At 50.2% G+C, this 19,617-nt stretch overlaps 1 long non-coding RNA gene across 1 annotated transcript in view; it reads right to left on the reverse strand.

The window, feature by feature from the left end:
• LOC144166583 (uncharacterized) overlaps window positions 1-12,699 on the reverse strand; it is a 45,584-nt gene extending 32,885 nt beyond the window's left edge. The window contains exon 1 of the long non-coding RNA XR_013321710.1: window positions 12,495-12,699. This is a non-coding gene — a long non-coding RNA (uncharacterized LOC144166583). The remainder of the gene's footprint in view (window positions 1-12,494) is intronic.
• Between the last annotated feature and the right edge of the window lie 6,918 nt (window positions 12,700-19,617).

Here is a 19,617-nt window from a genome sequence, read left to right on the forward strand (position 1 = left end):
CATGCATGTGTACTTGGGCTAGTGCGCCGTTTTTGAGGTGTTGGGGGACAGATGGCCCTGCAGAGGAGCTCTGTGGCAAGGGTGCAAAGCGATCACGCACTGCCCCCCGTCGTTTCGCCCGTCGCTTTGTGTCCTTGCTACAGTGCTTTTCTGCTGGGCCATACTTGTCCCCCAACACCTCAAAACGGCGCACCAGCCCAAGAACACATGCATGGCGCTACCGCGTCGTTTCAAAACGACGCCCCGTTTTTAGAGAGTCGGGTTCACGCAGCCGGTATCGAACGAGGCGTTGCAGGCCGCAGGAGCGACTTGCGCGATGTTCAACGTACAACTTTTCCACAAGCGGCGCAAAGGGGAGGTTGTGTAGGATTCGAGATAAGATATATATAAGCCATAAGTGCCATAAGTTACGGGTACGTGTGATGCTGCAGCCACCGTGACATCTGTGATGTCGCAGCTTACTTTGGATTACGTTCTGAGGCCCTACAAGGGCCTTCCAAAAATTATCTATCCTGGCTATACCTGGCCTTGGGTTAGTTGGTTAGCCGGGCAAACACCGCGAAAGTTAGCTCATTAATGACTGGTAATCGCTTTTATCGGATCCTTTATTCTCCGTGAGCGCTAAAAATAAGACAGTGAGTGCACGAGCTTAACATATGATTATCTAGCTGTGGCGTAGCTAATTACGCAGATGCTAAATGCTTTCGTTTGGGCATCGTAAATTGCGCGTGATTTTTTTTCAAAAAAAGCTTGGTTTACGGTTTTCTAGCCGCTGCCATACAAAGAAATTAGCCCGTTAATAAATTGTCTGCTAACTTCCGCGGACGCTTGACGGGGGGCACAAACGCGGCCGCATACGTCGACGGGCCGGTGATCGCGCTCTGCGTTTCCTTTTCGTGCGGTTAATGTACGGTTTTGCAAGGGCGAAAAAGTTTCTGTACCGTTTTTCGCTGTCAATAGAATAAAAGAAACATTGACGCCCTTGCAAGACATGCATGAAACACAACTAAAAACGCGCGACTGTTAGGGTTGCCACCTTCCCGGTTTTGGACCGGCCCGACCGGTTTTTTAAACTGGGGGCCGGTTGCCGGTCCATATCTAAAACCGGCCGTCATCAGCCGGTTTTTTGGCTTTTGTGCCGTGGTTATGTCCGTTTTGGCGTTTTATAAGCGTCAATTCAACAACTAAGACGATAAATACGTGTCGACAAGCTGCGCAAAGACACGCGAGCAGAGAAAATACGCGGGCGAGCGCGCTGCCTCAGATGGAGGGGGACCTAAGGGAAGAACAAAATAACGAAATTCTACCGCCGCGGTCAGCAATTGCGGTTACTTTTCACTGAAGCACATGTATGCAGAGCGATTAACCAAGCTCTCAATCACTTTCAGTACAAACGTTATGTTGATTTCTTTCTAAGAAAACACTACAATAAATGGGACTGCATGTTAAAAAACATGGCGTCTTTTTTCAACACATATCCCCCTCCCCCCCCCCCCCCCCCCCCCGGAAGGCCCGTTTTTTTTTTTTCGGGGAAAGGTGGTAACCCTAGCGACTGTACACTAAAAACGCGCGACTGTACTTCCTCAAACAGACGTACGTCATATCTCGAGTCCTCCAGTACAAACGCGCCTGAAACACGCTGGAAGCAGTTTGGATTTGGAGAGGCCTGGGCACATGGACGTGCAAAATTACAGAAAAATCAGCCAGCCCTCCGTCTAACGACGGCCAGGGTGGCCTGCGAAGCTTTCTTTGTGCGAACTCATGGAGGAAAGAACCTTTTCTTTCCTCCATGTGCGAACTAGAAGGGGTGGAGGGGAAGGGTCAAATTCAAAGCCGCTACAATCAAAAGACAGAACTGCGCGCGAGTCAAATTCAAAGGTCAACTAGTCAAAGAGAGTCAAAGTCCAAACCCAGACGGAAGCCAACGAACCCTGCACCAGAAAGTTTTGCCATCGTCGTCGTTAGACGGGAGTGCGTGATTTTTTCAAGCGTAGGTGGCAGCTTCTGTAAAATGCGACCGTAGCATGCGACCGAAACTGAGGGCAGATTCTTGGCACCCTCCTGTCATTCGTCCTTCAGCCGCGCAGTAATTGTTTTTAGAAAACACCATTAACCAACTAGCCAGCAATCATTTCAAGTCTTATTACATGCATAAAGCAATGTTTTTCATCGACAAGAACGTTCAAAAGGCCCAACCACATGCACGCGTAAAATCGACGTACTCGCGCAACGACTTACGCCTGCGGCGACATCTTTGCGCCGACCGACGACGTCGGAGAGGGCGAGTAACCACATATCGGCGCATACGCGCACTATGGCGTAAACCACGGGCGTCCGGACTCAGCTTTGTGGCGACCAGTTCAACTACATATTAACTCAAATAATACAAATAATGCCTATTCTCACAAAAATACGTATGTTTAATACAGAAACAACTAAAACAGTTCTTGGGACAATAAAAAACGTTAAGGATTAGTATGCATACTTGGCAGGCACAAAACCCTCCGCTACATATGGCGTAAACTGCCTTGCTCCCATAGTTGCTCGTTGCTTCGCGTTTTTTTATCCGGTTGTTTGGTCCCCGTATTTTACAAATTACTTCGTTTTATCGCATAATTAATAGTGAAGTTAGCTTATTTATCAATTCCCTGTCTTGTTATGCGACCTGACCGCCGATAACATCACCGCCAGAGGTGTACGTCAACACCGTGCGCCCGAAAGTTTGCGTCGATATCTGGCGGGCTCTGACGTAACAAGCGCGTACCAATGCATTTGGCGTACGCCGGAGTACGCCGGTTCCTTACGCGCTTACGCCGGTTTACGTCGTTGAGCGAGTACGCCGGTTTTACGCGTGCGGTATTTATTTTGGAAACGACTCCGGGTGGCTCTTGTAAACGTATTTCTGCGAAATTTAACACGCTTCTACCGTGAGTAACGAAGTCACATAGTGTCGTCCCTCAGCCTTTTTCTTTTGAGGCAAATCTTAGAAGGTACCTTTGACTTTGTCTTTCGCTCATGCGCGACGCCGTTTCGTCATCAACTGCCAAAGGCCAGCGCCGCAGCATACTTGGATCGGCTGCCCACGCCAGCTTTCCAGGAGCATTTAGCTGCAGCGCATTCCTCGATGCGCCAAATTGCACGCAGGCAAGAATGCTGCGTGCAAAATTGGCACGAAGGAATAAACTTACACTTCCAGCTCGACTTTCAGCTTTGTGCATTGAGCGTCGTGTGCTATTTCCAATTACTGAGTATGGGCGTAAATCATACGCATGGCATTCCTCGTAAGGTCGCCTCCACTCTCAAGATTTACCGATCTGAAAACGTCCTTGTGGTTATCACAGCTTTGCAAGCCGTACCGCAGAAGAACGACAGAAATTAAAGCCATGCACAAGTACGTACGCTGCGCTGACCGCCGCCGGCATTCCACTGACGAGCGGTTCGCCACGGGCGGCGCTGTTCGCTAAGGCGACGTAATTCCTGTATATGCTCCCTACGGGGGCATATACAGGGAGCATATACAGGAGGGAGCATATAGTCAGGAACTCTAAGGCGACGGTGATGCCAATCAGCGGGCGCTCGGTCCCTATACGTTTTCTACTCTTCCTCACTACTATAGTGTCTAGAATATATTGTAGGCACTATATCACTACACCTACTTTTCCCTCTCCTTCTTTCCCCGCAGAGTAGCATGGCGGCTGGATTGGATTGGATTCCAATTGGAGTACGGGGGTGTAGAGAATTGGGTCTGCACCATGGAGGATTCCTCCATGGTCTGCACATTCGCCGGTCTGCGCATTCCAGAGGAGTGACGTCATAGCCGCGGCAGACGCACTGGCGCCGGCGGGTGCCCAGTTGTGCGCCTCCGTTGCGCAGTAGCCAAGTCTGACGGTGCGCCGGAGCCGCTTGATAGCCGTTTCGCGTGGCTCCTGGAGAGCCATGCTGCGCATGCGCGAGGAGCAGTGACTGGACTGGACTTGGACAGCATGACAATCAGCTAATCCTAGACAACCAGGAAACCTAAGAATAACCAGCTAAACCTTAGCTCACGCTACGTATATCCTGGCATAGCCGAGCGAAGGAACTGCTAATTTTTTTCGCTTACTGTCGTAAAAACCAACCCAACGATCGTTCCCAACTAAATGGACGCAGGCTCTGCCAGTTAATTACGTATATTTTGCCTCAAATGTACCCACAGCTGTTTTCTTTGCGCTAAACAACGGGGAGATGTATGGCAAGCGCCAGCGGTTCTCAAGTTTCGAACGCTTATGACTATATAAATCGCTTGGCTTTCGAATCATTTGTGTGACACCGCGACGACAGCCGCTACGACGGAACGCCGTGCGGCTCTACTTGGGTCCAGCGAGTGGGCTACGACAAGGCGAGCCCCTAAAGTAGCTCGCGCGAGCCCCTAAAGTAGCTCGCGCGAGCCCAAGCGTGGCCTCCGCGATTTGCTGCCGGCGGCGGCGCCGGTAGCCGATCGCGGAGGTCACGGCCCAAGTCCAGCAGTAACAAAAGGTTCCCGTAGATGGCGCGTGCAGTGGAACGCGCGAAAATTGAATTAACTTTAGCAAACATCCTCCGTGTTTATCGTGGTAGGAAGGGAGGGGAAGAGCATGAGAGAGAGAGAGAGAGAGAGAGAGAGAGAGAGAGAGAGAGAGAGAGAGAGCCTTTAATAGAAAAAGATGACCACTGGTCACGATGGGCGAAAGGAATGGGGAGGGAGGGTAAGAGAAAATAAGCAAATGCTGGTCGTTCTCAGTAGACTCAATAACTGGGCCAGTTCTTGGAAGCAATAGGGTTTGTGCACGTTCGCCAGTTCGTTCGGGGGAGGATTCGCTCAAACAAACCGTGCTAGACCGCTTTTTATTGAATAAACTGAGACATTTTACGAGGCAGAGGCGGCAACAGACTATTCGACGACATTCGCATCGAAGGGAGCAGATACGCGGCCAATGTTTCTTACCATCTTTACACGCGAGCAGGTGCTTAACAACGGAGAGCTTCCGCAGACATCCCCGTTGCTGCTTCACTCGTAAGCGGGGCCCAGACAGAGTGGGCCGAGATCGATCGCGCCTTCCAGCAATCCATCATTCCTCCCGGCCACGGCACGCAGCCCGCAGAGCCGTCTTGGAAGGTGCGAAGCGTAACGCGAAGTGACTCTGGGGGCGCCGCATCTATCGGTTGTTCGCTGAGTGCTACGAATTCTCTTGTCTTTTTCATTTTCCGCCTGTTAGTTTTGCTGTTCTCTCCTCAAGCGAGGGCAAAAGAGAGGGGAAAAAAGCAGGTCGACGCATGTGCTAGGCGTGGGCTCAGCGATATTAACGCACTCAGGGGGTACAGTGTTATGATGTCTTATTGCCAGCAGGAAATAAATTTCGCGCCCTTGGCGTCGCTCTTTGGCGCGAAACCTAAACTCCTTTTCTATGTGTCCTGTCAATGAAATACCGCGTTTGTCGCGCTGAGTTTTAGCGCACGCGCACACACACGCGCACGCACATACACACACGCGCACACACGCACACGCGCACATGTGCACGCACACACACACACGCACACACACGCGCGCGCGCACGCACACACGCACGCGCACACACTCGCATACACACACACGCACGCATGCACGCGCGCACACTCACACATACAGGAACTCACGCACGCATGCACGCACGCACACACACACAAACGCACGCGCGCTTACACGAACACGCACGAGCACGCACCTGCAAATGCGAGGGACAAATAAAACTCACAAAGAGCGCTTAAAATAAAACTAGTAAAGGGGCGGACACACAATGACAACGAAGTCTACGATCATTTCAGGAAGTGGACTTTCTTTCATCACAGTGTACAGTACTCTGACGAAGGGGAGTTCACTCTGAAAGCACCTTGGTATCCGGAAGAGTACACTGAAACATACCACCCAAAAGCGTACTCTGAAGCGTATACGCTTAATTCATAGTACACTTTTGCATGCTAACCTCATCGAGCCGGGTTTAGACCGGGCACGCAAAACCACAGCCGCCGCGGGGGCCCTTGACTGAGGGCTTCTGCCGCTTTCAAGCGCGAGCCTCTTTTACTTGAATAAATGTTTCACCACCGCCACCACTGGGTTCGAATTCCGGGAGTTGTGCGTTTGTATTTGTACAGCTAAACTGTGCATGCCGAACCTCCAAGTTCTCATTGTAATCGTTTTACTCGGAACCGATTCTGCGCTCCTCCTGGCCACCTGCGACTCCTCTTTCACAAGCTCCATACCACTCGACACCCGCGATGGCTCTTTTACAAATTGCGCGGTCGGCTGATAACGGCGCTAGCGCCGTTAGCAGGGGCGCGGGGAAGGGGGCGTGAACGCGCAGCTAGGCTTCATGGTCTCACCGATGCCATGCCCGTCGTGCTGCTGGGAGATTTAAACGTGGACGTGTGGCCTAATGTGGCCTATATGTCGTCATCCGTGGTTGAGCGGTGTGGATTGGTGTGTTACACAGTAAAATTCCTACGACGTGGGCGGGAAACGGACAGCTCCATGTTTGTCGACGAGAATAAAACTCGAGTGCTTCGAAGTTTTAACTCGCTATGGGATGTACGCATGTATCGTTCGCTCGGAGGAAAAAGAGCGGGAATCGAAGGAGCCTCGGCGCGTAATGAAGTGGATATGGCTGCGAAAGCTACGGAATTCCGCTGCTGCAGAACGTGCAGCCACCGCCGTTGCCGCCTTGCAAGTTCCACGTCATCGAGTAGCTGCGAAATAAATGAATTTCAGTTCCCTTCTTAGCAAACAGTACAGTCGTCCAGAGGCTTAGCTGGAGTATCCCATTTGAATTTAATTTCAAATATCTCGAAATTTCCCAACAAAAACTATTCAAACGAATGTCGAAGACTTTAGAGCAGCCTTAAATTTATAAGAAATGCAGGAGTTGCGACTAAATTCATCATCATCATCATCATCATCATCATCACCAGCCTATCTACGCCCACTGCAGGGCAAAGGCCTCTCCCATTACTTTCCGGTTACCCCGGTCCTTCGCTAACTGCGACCAATTTATCCCCGCAAACTTCTTGATCTCATCTGCCCATCTAACTTTCTGCTGCCCCCTGCCACGCTTGCCTTCTCTGGGGATCCACTCTGTTACCTAATGACCAACGGTTATCTTGCCTTCGCATTACGTGTCCTGCCCACGTCCATTTCTTCTTCTTAATTTCTACTAATACGTCCTTAACACTCGTTTGTCCCCTGACCCACTTCGCTCTCGTCTTTTCCCTTAATGTTACACCTATCATCTTCCGTTCCGTTGCTCGCTGAGTCGTCCTCAATTTAAGTTGCACTCTCTTAGTGAGCCTCGAAGTTTCTGCCCCGTAGGTGAGTACCGGTAAGTTGCAGCTGTCATACACTTTCGTCTTCAGGGACAATGGCAGGCTACCATTCATTATCTGAGAATGCCTGCCGAATGCACTCTACCCCATTCTTATCATTCTAATCATCTCTGCCTCATGATTGGGATCCGGGGTTACAACTTGGCCTAAGTAGATATATTCGCTTACCACTTTCACTGCCTCGCCACCTATTTCAAACCGCTGGACTGTCCCGATCATTACTTAAGTTTTCTGCACATTAATTTTCAGGCCCACGGTTCACTCTGTTTGGCCAGCGCGGTAAGCATGCTTTGCAATTCGTCCCCAGAGTTACTTAGCAAGACAACGTCATCAGAAAATCTGAGACTGCTGAGGTGTTCTCCATTAACCCTTACTCCCACCTGTTCCCAATCCAACGTTCTGAATACTTCTTGTAACCATGCTGTGAATAACATTGTAGAGATTGTGTCTGCTTGTCTGACGCCCTTCTTTATAGGTACTTTACTGCTCTCCTTATGGAGTAGCATGGTAGCTGCGGACCCATTGTAAATGTATCCTCTAGTATTCTTACATAATGCTCGTCTACACCCTGGTTCCGTAATGCCTGAATGACTCCTGAGGTTTCGACCGAGTCAAATACTTTCTCATAATCTATGAAGGCTCAGTATGGGTTCAATATACTCCGCGCACTTCTCAATCACCAGATTGATATGTGGGATCCCATACTGCGGGTTAGTGGCAGAACTGCGAGTTCAGCATGAGTGGCATGCGGAATGGGGCCTTTCCGGTCTAATCCTGTCGGGATATTAAGGCCAAGTCTGTCAAGAATGTGTAATCCTGTAGGGGTAGTCGCTGGACGGGCTACTTAGCAGAAAAGTACACTTCGTACTAGCTCTTCTGCCATGTTGTGGACCCGTAGATGTTTGAATCTGACTGTGTATGTGTGCAGGAGCAGTTACAGCGCCGCTTTGCTTTTGGAATGAGGCAACTGAAACCTCTGTTTGGGTCCGTTACGCACGCCGCATGAGTGCGGTGGCTAGCGTGACAGCGAACGAGCTACAAAGACAAGCAGGGCCTCTAAAGTGTTCTGCAATCGAAAACTGCGCGACAATTCCTGCTTTTTCCACTATCCCACTAGGCTCAACCCAATAGCGAGTTTTGGCTGACCGTTTTTCACGGTTCGCTCCGCTCAAAAAAATTAAAGCCGTTCCACTCAATGTGAAAGCTGTCGGAAGTGCGGAGCAGTGATTCGCCATAATGGGCTGTAGCGCCACTATCCGCTCCCTGCTACCACCCAACGCATTTCAAATTTCCCACCTCCACAGTGCTTGCGCACCGCCTGCGTGAAACTGCGCCAGCGGGAGTTCTGTTCTTTTTGTGCTTTGCTCCCCGCACGTGCCGGCGTTGCACTGCCACCATTTGCGTTTACTATCGTAAAAACCAATCCAACGGGCGTCCTTAACTAAATGAACGCGAGCGTTGCCGGTTAATTACGTATATTTTTCCTCAAATGTACCTATACTTTTCTTTGCGCTAAACAACGGGAAGATGCATGACAAGCGCCAGCGTTTCACGAGTTTCGAGCGCTTATGACTATATAAACCGCTTGGCTTTCGAAGCCTCTGGGGTACGCCGCGAACAACAGCGTTACCCCGGGACTCCGCCTTGGTGCTCTATATACTTGGGTCCAGCGAGCGAGCTAGGACAACAAGGCGAGCGCCTAAAGTTCTCTGCATTTAATAGCAAGCGGGAGCGTCATTGCGCATGCGTGGCGCTCTTGGCCGCGAACGGCATTGGCGCCGGTTGCGCTGAGCGGGCCGCCGATACCGGAGCGGACCGTCGAAAACGGTCAGCTAAAACTTTCTATTATTAGATTATAGGGCTAGTCAACATTTTAATGTATCATCTGCGAGAGGCTGCATTATATATACGGAGGGCCCTTAGCGCGTGACGAAAAACTTGGACAAGGAGTGACCGCCGAAGCACCGTTTCTTGGCCTGGCTGCAAATTCATCTCTACTCACGCCTCGCTATAAAAACGCAGCGTCACAGCGATTGTTTGCCAGTTGTGCGCTAGAACTGCCTTGTCATCATTCGTATGCGGCAGATGACGGCCATACTGTCAATATTGCCCGGTGAGGTCTGCTGCTTGATTATTAATATTTTTATAATTCTTTATTCAGAAGGGGAGTTGATGGGGAAGGCGGTAAAGAAAGTGAGAGCGTCTACATTCTCTTGTGCATCCCCGTGGTACAAGAGAAACTCCACAGGGACATAACAGTCTCTTTTGGGTGAGCCGGCCCAGAGGAGGCAATGTCCACTCCTGGAGGGGCTTGATGTACTCTTCTCTTCGCCGCGAGCCCCGAGTACTCCCACAGGATGTGCTGCATTGTGGGCCTTGTTGGCGCGTGACACGAGGAGCAGGTCACGATGGTAGTGTCCCTGGAGTTCTCGGGGGGTTCTTTTAGGTGTCTTGAGCGTCGGGGAACGTATGCCCGCCACTTTGCGAGCACGTCCTCCGTAAGGGCAGCCCCTGCTCTTATTTTGTGTACCAGGACTTGGGCTCCCCCTGGGATGTCTTCCTGGCAGTGGTCGTGGGTCATGGGATGTAGCGGCACGGGGCTTCTCCCTGCTCTCTTGCTCGGCTTGATTAATAAGTGCTGACGTCGAAGTATAATTTTCATGCGGCGCGTGGTGGCCACAGCCCGCACTACTCGCCATGAGACGGAAAACTGGACATGAATACGCGCAGCTTTTATCGCTTTCAAGTTGGGGCCCGTCTTGATTTTTCCCAATAGTTATTTCTCGGCGTTTTTATCTCCGGGATGAGCCGTGGATTCACACTATATGTACCGGTGATAACGCAAACATCTTTTTGTTTGCTTGGTCATCAATCAAATCTATAAAAGAACAGGCATACTTCCTCATAGCAACATTCAAAGTATCGCCTGTGTCTTCCCCGGAGTGTGTCTATGGATGATTGCAGTTCCAGTTCCAAGCAGTTCCAGAGTAAAATTGTAAAACAATCACCCTCATTCTGCGCTTTGATACGATGCGCAGATTGTATCGGATACGAGCAGTTCTACAAAGCTTCGGCGGTTGCGCGTTTTCTCGTGTTATGTTTGTTTGCTTTCGGGGTGAAGCTTCACGTTCGCAGCTTGTTTGCAGTGCTCCGTTGCTAGCTTTCGGGGCTGCGCTGGCTTGTGTGCAGGTTGTTTTATTCCGAGCCTTAGCATAAAAAATAGAGCGCAGTCATCGTCGCGATAAAGTGATAGCGATAAACAGTAAAAATGCCAAATTTTAGGGGATTCATTAAGGCGCCAAAGCTACACCTAGACTGGCTTCAAGCTCATTTGGAACACAACGCAGCGAACTTCAGCACTAGCTTCAAAGAACGCGGTTCTTATGAGTCAGCTCTCCGGTGTCCCTGTGCCCCCGCATATCTGCTGAATTTCATTGCTATTTTACCCAAGCATCAAACCCACCCCTTTCAGCATTTTCTTTGGTTTCGTGGTTCGCAGCGCGGGAGTCGGCTTTGAACCACGGTTCCACGCAGAACACAAATTAACCTGAATGGGAGTTTTTTGGCTGAAATACATCTTTGCAACTCCTCACGGCAGGAGGCTTACACCCAGGTTCGGTAGTATTATGGCGGAAAAACTACCTGTTTATTCCGGTGGCCAAGAGCCGTCGTAAGTAGGCGCATTTACCACGATTGCACCTCCCCTAAAACGTATTATCTAGCTGTGAATACTACGCCTGTCGTAATGGGAGTATTAAAAAATCCCACGCCTCCTCTTTCTCCCCCTCCTCCTTCACCCCTTCTTTCTGTATGCCTCTTTACAAAATGGCTGCAAGTTGGTGTCGTTCGTGTGAGCTATAGCGTCGCCGAAATTTTTGTGTCGATGCGAACTTGCGGCCGCACGAATAGATGCGAGGTGCTTCCCGCCAACCGACGCTGGTTGGCAACATTGCGGTACCAACCTGGATTAATGTGCTACGCACTGCAAAGTCTCCTCTGAGTGAACGACCTTCGAGCCGACGGAGCGCGCTATAGCGAACTAGCGCGAGGCCTAAATGCAGTGGCCGCAGGCGGAGAGTGGCTGGTCGTTGAAAAAAAATGTGGTCCGCGCCTGCGAGCCGGTTCAAGGTAAACATTGCACGTTTTAATTGTAACCAAAATTTGGGTGACCTGTGACCGCTGTAGTGTCAAATTAACGACAGTGTTTCCCGCGTCACTGTATCGGCGATTCTCCGCCTGGCGAGGCGAGCCGAACGGTGTGCAAGCAATGCGGATGACACCCGGATCGGCTTTTTTCGGGGGTCGCGAGCAGAATGAAAAGTTTCCGCACTCTTAACAGCGCTGGAAAAGTAAGCTAGTAAGGCTAAATGTTCTTGTTACGCTGTATCCGTGCCTCATCATTTGCGAGAGAAGCTGAAGTTGGCCGAGCGAGTGTCGCAGAGCCGATTTTCTTGAGAAGTACGAACGGTGCCCGCCGAGCATTTTCTACGTGGCTAATGTTGTGCGTAATTCTACAAAACATCACACCTGGAAAATGGAAGAAATACCATTACGGATATCAATAAACAACACGTAAAAGCGAAACAATTATTTCCAGTGCAAAAAAGGTACAAAATATGTGTACCTTCGCGCAAATAACTCGCAAATAACTCGAAGTTCTCGTAACACGGAATGCAAGCGGTTAGCTGCTACGTTAATGATTTTGGGGGCTCTATTCATGTTAATAAACTTTGAGAGGTGGTAATGTCACTATAAGAAACTGGTCGTCGGAACGCTCTAAAGCAAAACCAGTTTGTCGAAGCAGCATGTAAGCACATTCGGCAAACATCATTTGCAAGCTTTTCTCTCGTGGAAAAAAAATGAAGAGCAGCCGTTCTCCAAACCGATACCGAAGCAAAATTTCCGTCCGCGCGTCCGCTGGCATTAATCGGCTCATGAGAAACTGTCGACAAGTTGCTTCACATGCTTGCAACATTACTGAAAAATCGGCTGTACCAAACAAAAAGAAATTCACTGTAACGCAACAGCGGAAAATTTTTTGGTCCGCCCTGCAGCGTTTTTGATAAGGATAGCGCTTGCTTGTTCATAACTGAAGCCTGAGACTGAATGAAAAGTGTTCTCACATGCTGTCCCCTGGGAAGCGGAAAATTTTCGCTGTGCTATTCCTCCCCGAGTTGTCGCACCACGCAGCAGCGCACCACGCCTTGTGTCCTTTTCCAAGTTGCTCTGACATTTTGAGCCCGTTCGCACTCACAGACACCAAAAGTTTCACCTTCAAGCCATGCTACAAAACTTCTACACGCGCACACAGTGAAAGCGGCCGGCGCAGACGAACAAGGTGGCAGCAGAAGAGATAAGAGCGAAAGCGCCGCCAGTCGGCGCAGTGAATGAAATGGCCAAATAAATAGACAGGGTGCCGAAAAAAGTAAATAGCCAAGAACACATTTTTTTCTACGCATAACAGCATCACTTTACTTTCTTGCTGCGTATGTTGGAAATATAAATCCACATATGAAACGTTGCTGAATTTTCGCTTGGCTACCAGCGTCAAGGCGACACTTTATTTCCAATAACGAAACTAGCCGAAGTGTCCGGCCCCTGTTTGGACTAGGCGTCGCCGCAGATACAGACGTAATAAGACGACAGTAAGCGCAGCCAACAAACTGGGTAATGGCCGCGCACCCTTAACACGTACAGCCACTTCTCTTTATCCCCACCTTGACCATTTATGATTCAACGCGCCAGTAAGGCACGTGTACACACAAAATAACTATGGTTTATTCCTCTGTCATAGGAATCAGTAAAACGCGAAAGTGAAACGTGCAGCAAAATCTGCAGCTGAGCATGATTTGCGGGTCGGCGGCTGTCTTGTGGGTGTGCTTGGCGAGCGACGTTCTGCTGGCGGGTCGCTTCGGCAAAGGTGTACTGGCGTCATTTCCGTCACGGATATGACGTCCGTGAAATCTGGGGGTATCGCGGCATTAAACACATTGCGTTAAAATATAAAACCCGAAAACGAACAACCCTAAGAATAACGTACTCTTTAGTACTAAAGGTTGCGTCCCCGCAAGATGACCCTGTGTGCAGAGATGCACCCTTTACAGGCCGATTGCTTCGTTGTACAGGCGTCACTTCCGGGCCGGATATGACGTCAGCAAAATCTTCATGTGTCGGGGAATAAAATACGTTCACGTTAAAAAATTGGCCCCTCATCTGATCTTGTCGCTGCATCGTCGAAAGTTTTCTGCTGCTCCTGCAATGTAACTGCCTCTCTCGTCTCATCCTCCCACCTCTCACGCTGTTTCTGTCTTGTCTCGGTCCACCCATCAGATGTTTGCGGAGTTCAGTTTTGCGGCGTTGGGACTGCTGCGCCGTCTGTTTTTATTATTATTATTAATTATTGTGAGGCTTAGCACGCCGGCGCTACACAGGCGATGAGGCGCGCCGTAGTGGAGGGCTACGGATTAAGTTTGACCGCCTGGGGATCTTTACGTGCGCTGAAATGTGGACACCCGGGCGTTTTCGATTTTAATTCACTTCCATCAGAAAAGCGGCCGCCGCGGCTGGGAATTGAACCCGCGTACTTGGGCTCAGCAGTGCAACACCTTAGCCACTGAGCCACCGCGGCGGGTCGCGCCGTCTGTTGGGACTGTTTGGACTTAGCGCTCAAGCCACGAGCGGGAGGTTCGGGTTGCAGCCTTACTTGTATTTCGTGTTTGAAACTTTTTTCAACGCATTTTTTTTCTAATTTGCTTTCGCGAAATCGACCATGCATCTACTTCTAAATAAGATAACAGCAAACACCAGTTATGCATTGACGTTCTTCTTTAAACAAGCCTAATAGAATCTTTTTGTTGAACAATATTGACGAGTGTGGAACATCTTTCTAGATTTAGTGACTGAAAGTGTTTTCCTGCATAAACGTCTCAAAGAAAAAAATTTAACTTTTGGCCGGGCGGCGGAATCGAGGGACGGACGAACGTACAGACAGACAGACAGACAGACAGACGGACGGACGGACGGACAGACAGACAGACAGAAAGAAAGAATTGTCGCGTTTCAGTAGCCCCAGAGAGACTGTCGTCTTTAAAAATGCGTCTGATTTGGAACCTGGGACTGATACAATGACGAGACAAAGCGCCCACTGATTGAACATGTGTGGCCTGTTCAGGGGAGTAGCTTTACCACAATGCTTGATGCTTCTCCGCGATACAGACACTTTAAAACCTCTAAGGAACCTAGTGGAACCAATATATGCAAGCCACATTTTTCATGCAGGTAAATCTCACCCTCAAAATAGCGTGATAAGAAATTGATCGTATATAGCGTTTCGGGACTTTTCTTTAATCATCCTGAAAAGGGCGCTGCCCTAAGAGTTACGCTTGTTCCAGAGGCCCTGGTGGCCGGTGTCTTTACTAGACGTAGCCGGAAAGATGTCTGCACTAGACGTGAACCGGAACGTTGGCAAGCATGCCTAGCAAAGACATTTCCAGGTGCTAAAGTGCCAGTCCTCTTAAGCATCTTAGTACCAAAGGCTTTTTATATCACCTTGTGTTATAAAAACCTTGTACTACGTACTGACCAAACCATTAAAGTTACTTTGACAACTCATGTTCCAGTGCACCACAAGCCATGTATTAATGTGTAGCTTGGGCGCACTCGCCCATTTTGGACCTCGATAAAGGGGAAAGACCACTTTCTCGGGAACACTTCCTTCCCCAAGAAGATCATTCTGTTCATGCGAATCAGTATGCCCCACTGATTACGCGGGGGACGTGCTTGTTTGACGGCCTTATACCTGTTTATCCATCGTGCGTAGAAGCCAATCGTTATGATGAGTGTTGCTAGAGAGCTTCTCCGGCGCCTCCTTCCCTCCAAGATATCCCTGATGCGGAGTGGTCTGTACGCGCTGCCCACTATAATCCAGTAGGTTCTAGCCACTGCAAACTAGATCAGAGCATGTTCGTTTCATTCTGGTTCCTTGCAATGTACGCACTTGTCTGTTGACGTTACCCTTCATTTCCTGAGACAGCTCTAGTAGGCTCCCGAATGAAAGCAACTTGTCCGCTTGGAACGCCGACGTTAGCCAATAACACTTGTTCAGTTTGAAGAGCTTTCGCAGTGGCATTTGGCCGGTGGCTTTCAAGTCTAAGCGCGCCCACGTCACCGGCTGTCGGTTTATGCGGGCTCGGGTGAGGGAAGGGGGGGGGGGGCGTGCACGTGCAGATAGGCTTCATGCCCTCACCGATAACACGCCCGTTGTGCTTTGGGTTTGGGTCGAGCGGTTTGGGTTTGTGTTACGCAGACAGTAAGACGCCAACGACACGCGTGAAAGCGAACGTTAAGGATAGCGATGGGGCTTTTTGTTTTGCGAAACGCAGGTGACAGTCGATATAGTGGAGTACTTATATGCAGTTTACATTTGGCCTGTGAGACGATGCGAGAGCGCGGGATTTTTAATTGGAAAACTCGAGCCGGACATCGACATGGCCCGGCAAAAACGAACAAGGTATGTCGGACGGTACTCTAGACACAATCCTTACTAATTCTCGTTCGGCTTACTCAGTGTAGTCGACGTCAACATATTCACCCACAGGTTGAAACACACCCACGCAGGGGGCTTGCCAACGAAGGTGGCAGCAGCCGTTGTGGGCGCACGGCCGACGCTTCACTTCACACTGCACAATGGTATCGCATTCAAATAAAACAACCAGACTTCAGTGTCCCCAGTAATTCTCTCTTTGCTTTGTACCTGGAAGAATGCGTAATTTTTATTTTGGAGAAAAATGGCAATTGGAACTTTGCCTCCTCTGCTAGACACTGAACGCCACTGCAAGATTTGCTAGATGGTGGTCTGGAGATCTAATCACATCCTTTAATGATTTTTCACAAGCTAATACAATGTAAAATTATTTACACCCTCAAGGGGAATTTTCATTGTCCATAACCAACACCCGTACACTCCACCAAAAAATCCCGCCATCTCCACGAAGGAAATGGTGATGAGAGGGGCGAAGCTAAAATGCTTATCGGTAAAACCCTGAAACAAAGACTCGACACGTTGTTATAGGTCTTCTTGACGGCGCACACCATCTGAATGAGTGAAGGACATAAGGCGCGTTCGTAGCCATGCTCGCGTCTCGGTTTGTAGCGCAGCGGGAAGAGCGCCACGTACCTCCCGTCGTGGCCAGAGAGTCGTGGGATCGAAACCGGGCGCCGCCGCGTAAAGACCACCACTCCTCACTCGCAAAGCTTGAGACTTCCCACCGCTCCGTTGACAAGCCCGTCGAGGACGTCGATGTTTGTGGTGATCATGTAGGGCTTGTTTGGGACGATGAGAATCTCCATGGGCAAGTTGGTAAATTCAGTGTGTGACATTTTAGCCACCTTGGCCGTCGCCTTCTGCAGAGCGTCTTGTGTCGTGTACCCCCGGTACATGTGGTGGTGGTGGTGGTGGTTCCAGTTCAATGGCGCGTACCCACTCAGGGGGATTGGCCAGGAAATGGGCGCCTTACCGAAAGAAATTAGGTAATTCTTGAGCTCGCAGACGACGAACGACGACCTTTTCTTCTTTCTCTCCTCCTTGTTGGGTAGCAACGAACGCGTTGAACGTTTTGACCTCTTCGTCCAATCTTTGGTTGGCCAATCCCTAGGGGCACACTGCCACAATTATCATCAGCGGTATGTACACGGCAGCAACGAGGGACCGGACAGGGTCCGAGCAAGAGGAGCTTCCCCACTAAAACGCAAGAATACACCTTTTTAAATGGCGTTTTATAGTTATTGTTGGACCTCTGGGTCCTCCAGCTGCGGCGCGATGCTCAGGAAGGGGAGCGACACGTCGTGATCCGATGAGGCTTTTAATAGAAGAAGAACGCGAGCCGGCGCAGCCACGAGAGCATGCGGCAGCTCGTGAAGAGCAATGAAATGATGATGGTTAGCGTCGTCTGCTGCAAGGGGTGACGAAGAGGAAGTCACAACAGTCTCCCCCGCCGACAGATGGCACTAAGGGGCTTTCAAAGGGTTAAGTAGAGGTACGGGACGCTTGGCTGTAGTGCCCCACGAAAACGTACACTGCTGGGCCCGACGATGCCATCATGTCCACCAATGAGATTTGTCCCAAACTACAGAGTTGTATTGGATGTTGCCTTTCACAGTGTAGCCCAAGTTTTTCTTCAAGGGCGTCTCTTTTGCTTGGTTGGGCGTGATTTCCTTGGTATCATCACTCCTCTGATGCCGAGATCGTTTTCGCCGCCACCGGTGCTTATACCATCGGGCGTGTTGCTGCACCTTCAAGTCACGCCATGGTTTGTTTGCAAGCCAGGTTCCCGTTGTGAGGGTTTGACCGTCCGAGGGTTTTGTGCTCCTTGTCTGGACCGTGTAAACTTTCACTTGAAGCCTCCCTCTGTGCTCGGCATGTCGTCTTCTGACTCGTTCTTTCTTTTTGCGTTTGCGTCTCTTGGACTCGGTTCGTAATTCAGACGTTCGCTCACGAAGATTTTCTGCTGGCTGTGGCGCCAACTCGCTGGAGTGCAGGATTATCTTGGACTCGAGCGAAAAGATGTCCGACGGCTTGTTGCATTGAAGTCGTAGCTTTTTTGAGGTTCGAGAAAGAGAGCAAGAGGATTTTACCGGTGAAGCTATTCTTTCTTCCGAGGCGGCGGATACAACAGGTTCGTTGCTAGCCAATATACGTGGGCCAGTTAAAGCTTCTCGGAAGATCTCATTCTGGTGCATCTCCATCGCTTCTTCAGGAGGGAACTCTAATCCAATGAGGGGATCGCCCACACGTATAGAGCCTGGTGGTAGTCGCGCTGTCAGTAGGTCGCAGTTTTCAGGAGTCTGCCGAAGCATGATGGAGCCTGCTTGCTTGGATGTGCTCTTGCCCGTTGGTATTGAATGAACGGTCGCCGGGCGTGGCGTCGAAGACCGGCATTCTTGCATCTTGAAACGTAGACTAGTCGTCAAGGTGACAACCTTGTCGCGGTACTGTCCGGCGTCTAACGTTTCACTCTCTAGCAAGTCGTCTGCGGTCTCCTCAAAAATCGCGTCATCCACTGTCTCAATCTGTGCGTACAATGTGCCGATTTGCTCGAGAAGCACACTTACTGCAGATGGTGTCGCTTCTTCATGTCCTCTTATGTGGCCTTCCGCTTCCGCTAGAAGGCCATCCAGTTGCGCCCGTAGTCTGAGGCGTCGTCGAAGTTGCCGCTCCATTCGGTCGCACGCAGCTGGGAACTCTCGCCAAGATCGCAGGCGCCGCGTCGTTTCCTCTGCTTTCGCGGCTCCGTGCGTCGATGTGCTTGACGTCGGCTAGAAGTCCCGGGTTCTCGGCACCATGTGTTGGACCTCTGGGTCCTCCAGCTGCGGCGCGATGCTCAGGAAGGGGAGCGACACGTCGTGATCCGATGAGGCTTTTAATGGAACTAGAAGAAGAACGCGAGCCGGCGCAGCCACGAGAGCATGCGGCAGCTCGTGAAGAGCAATGAAATGATGATGGTTAGCGTCGTCTGCTGCAAGGGGTGACGAAGAGGAAGTCACAACAGTTATTACTATGTAAAGGTTTTTTTTCTCGGTAGGGCACGAGGGTGTTAGTTGTGAACAAAAAAGTAAATAATTTTACAGTATGCCTGTGAAACCAAGCCTACAGCAGTTACTGATGGACACTGATTGGAACTGCTTGTTCACCACATTCGCTTCGAGTTAACTACGTCCTCCTTAAAAACCAAAAACGCGCACATTTTTACATGGCATGCATTAAGGCGTGGGCTAAGGTATTTGAAAAGCTCGCTGACCTATCGAGAAGCACCAACTTTTCACACGGTTAGGGGAGAAGAACTGTCAGACTCTAAGGAACGGCATTCAGTTTGACTCAGTTTTTCAGGTTTTTCTGAGACAGCGCCAGACACTTCACCGCTGGTCTCTATCTGTAAAAAGAGACGCACGTGCAACAGCCCCTGCGTGACACCCATCTTTATCACGAGGTCCCTCTGGGACAGGCAGTTCGCGAAGGCCTCGCAGGAGTGGTAATGCCAGGTTGGCTTGCTGCCAAGCTGGTTGTTACCTTTGTTGGTCATTTGGCAGGCTTGGGGTGCCTGCTGGGAAAGATGCGTGAAGCAGGCTTCAAGGCACTTTACCTTATCAACAGGCCGGGACCCATAGAATCCGAGGTTCATGTAGACTACTTTCACCGCGTCTCTCTCTTCTAGGGACACAACCTGTGCGCGATACTAGCCCTGGTAGCCT

This window comes from Haemaphysalis longicornis, unplaced genomic scaffold (genome assembly GCF_048455015.1).
Source record: "Haemaphysalis longicornis isolate Haplotype H1 unplaced genomic scaffold, Haemaphysalis longicornis Haplotype H1 scaffold_18, whole genome shotgun sequence".
In the NCBI taxonomy this organism is placed as follows: domain Eukaryota; kingdom Metazoa; phylum Arthropoda; class Arachnida; order Ixodida; family Ixodidae; genus Haemaphysalis; species Haemaphysalis longicornis.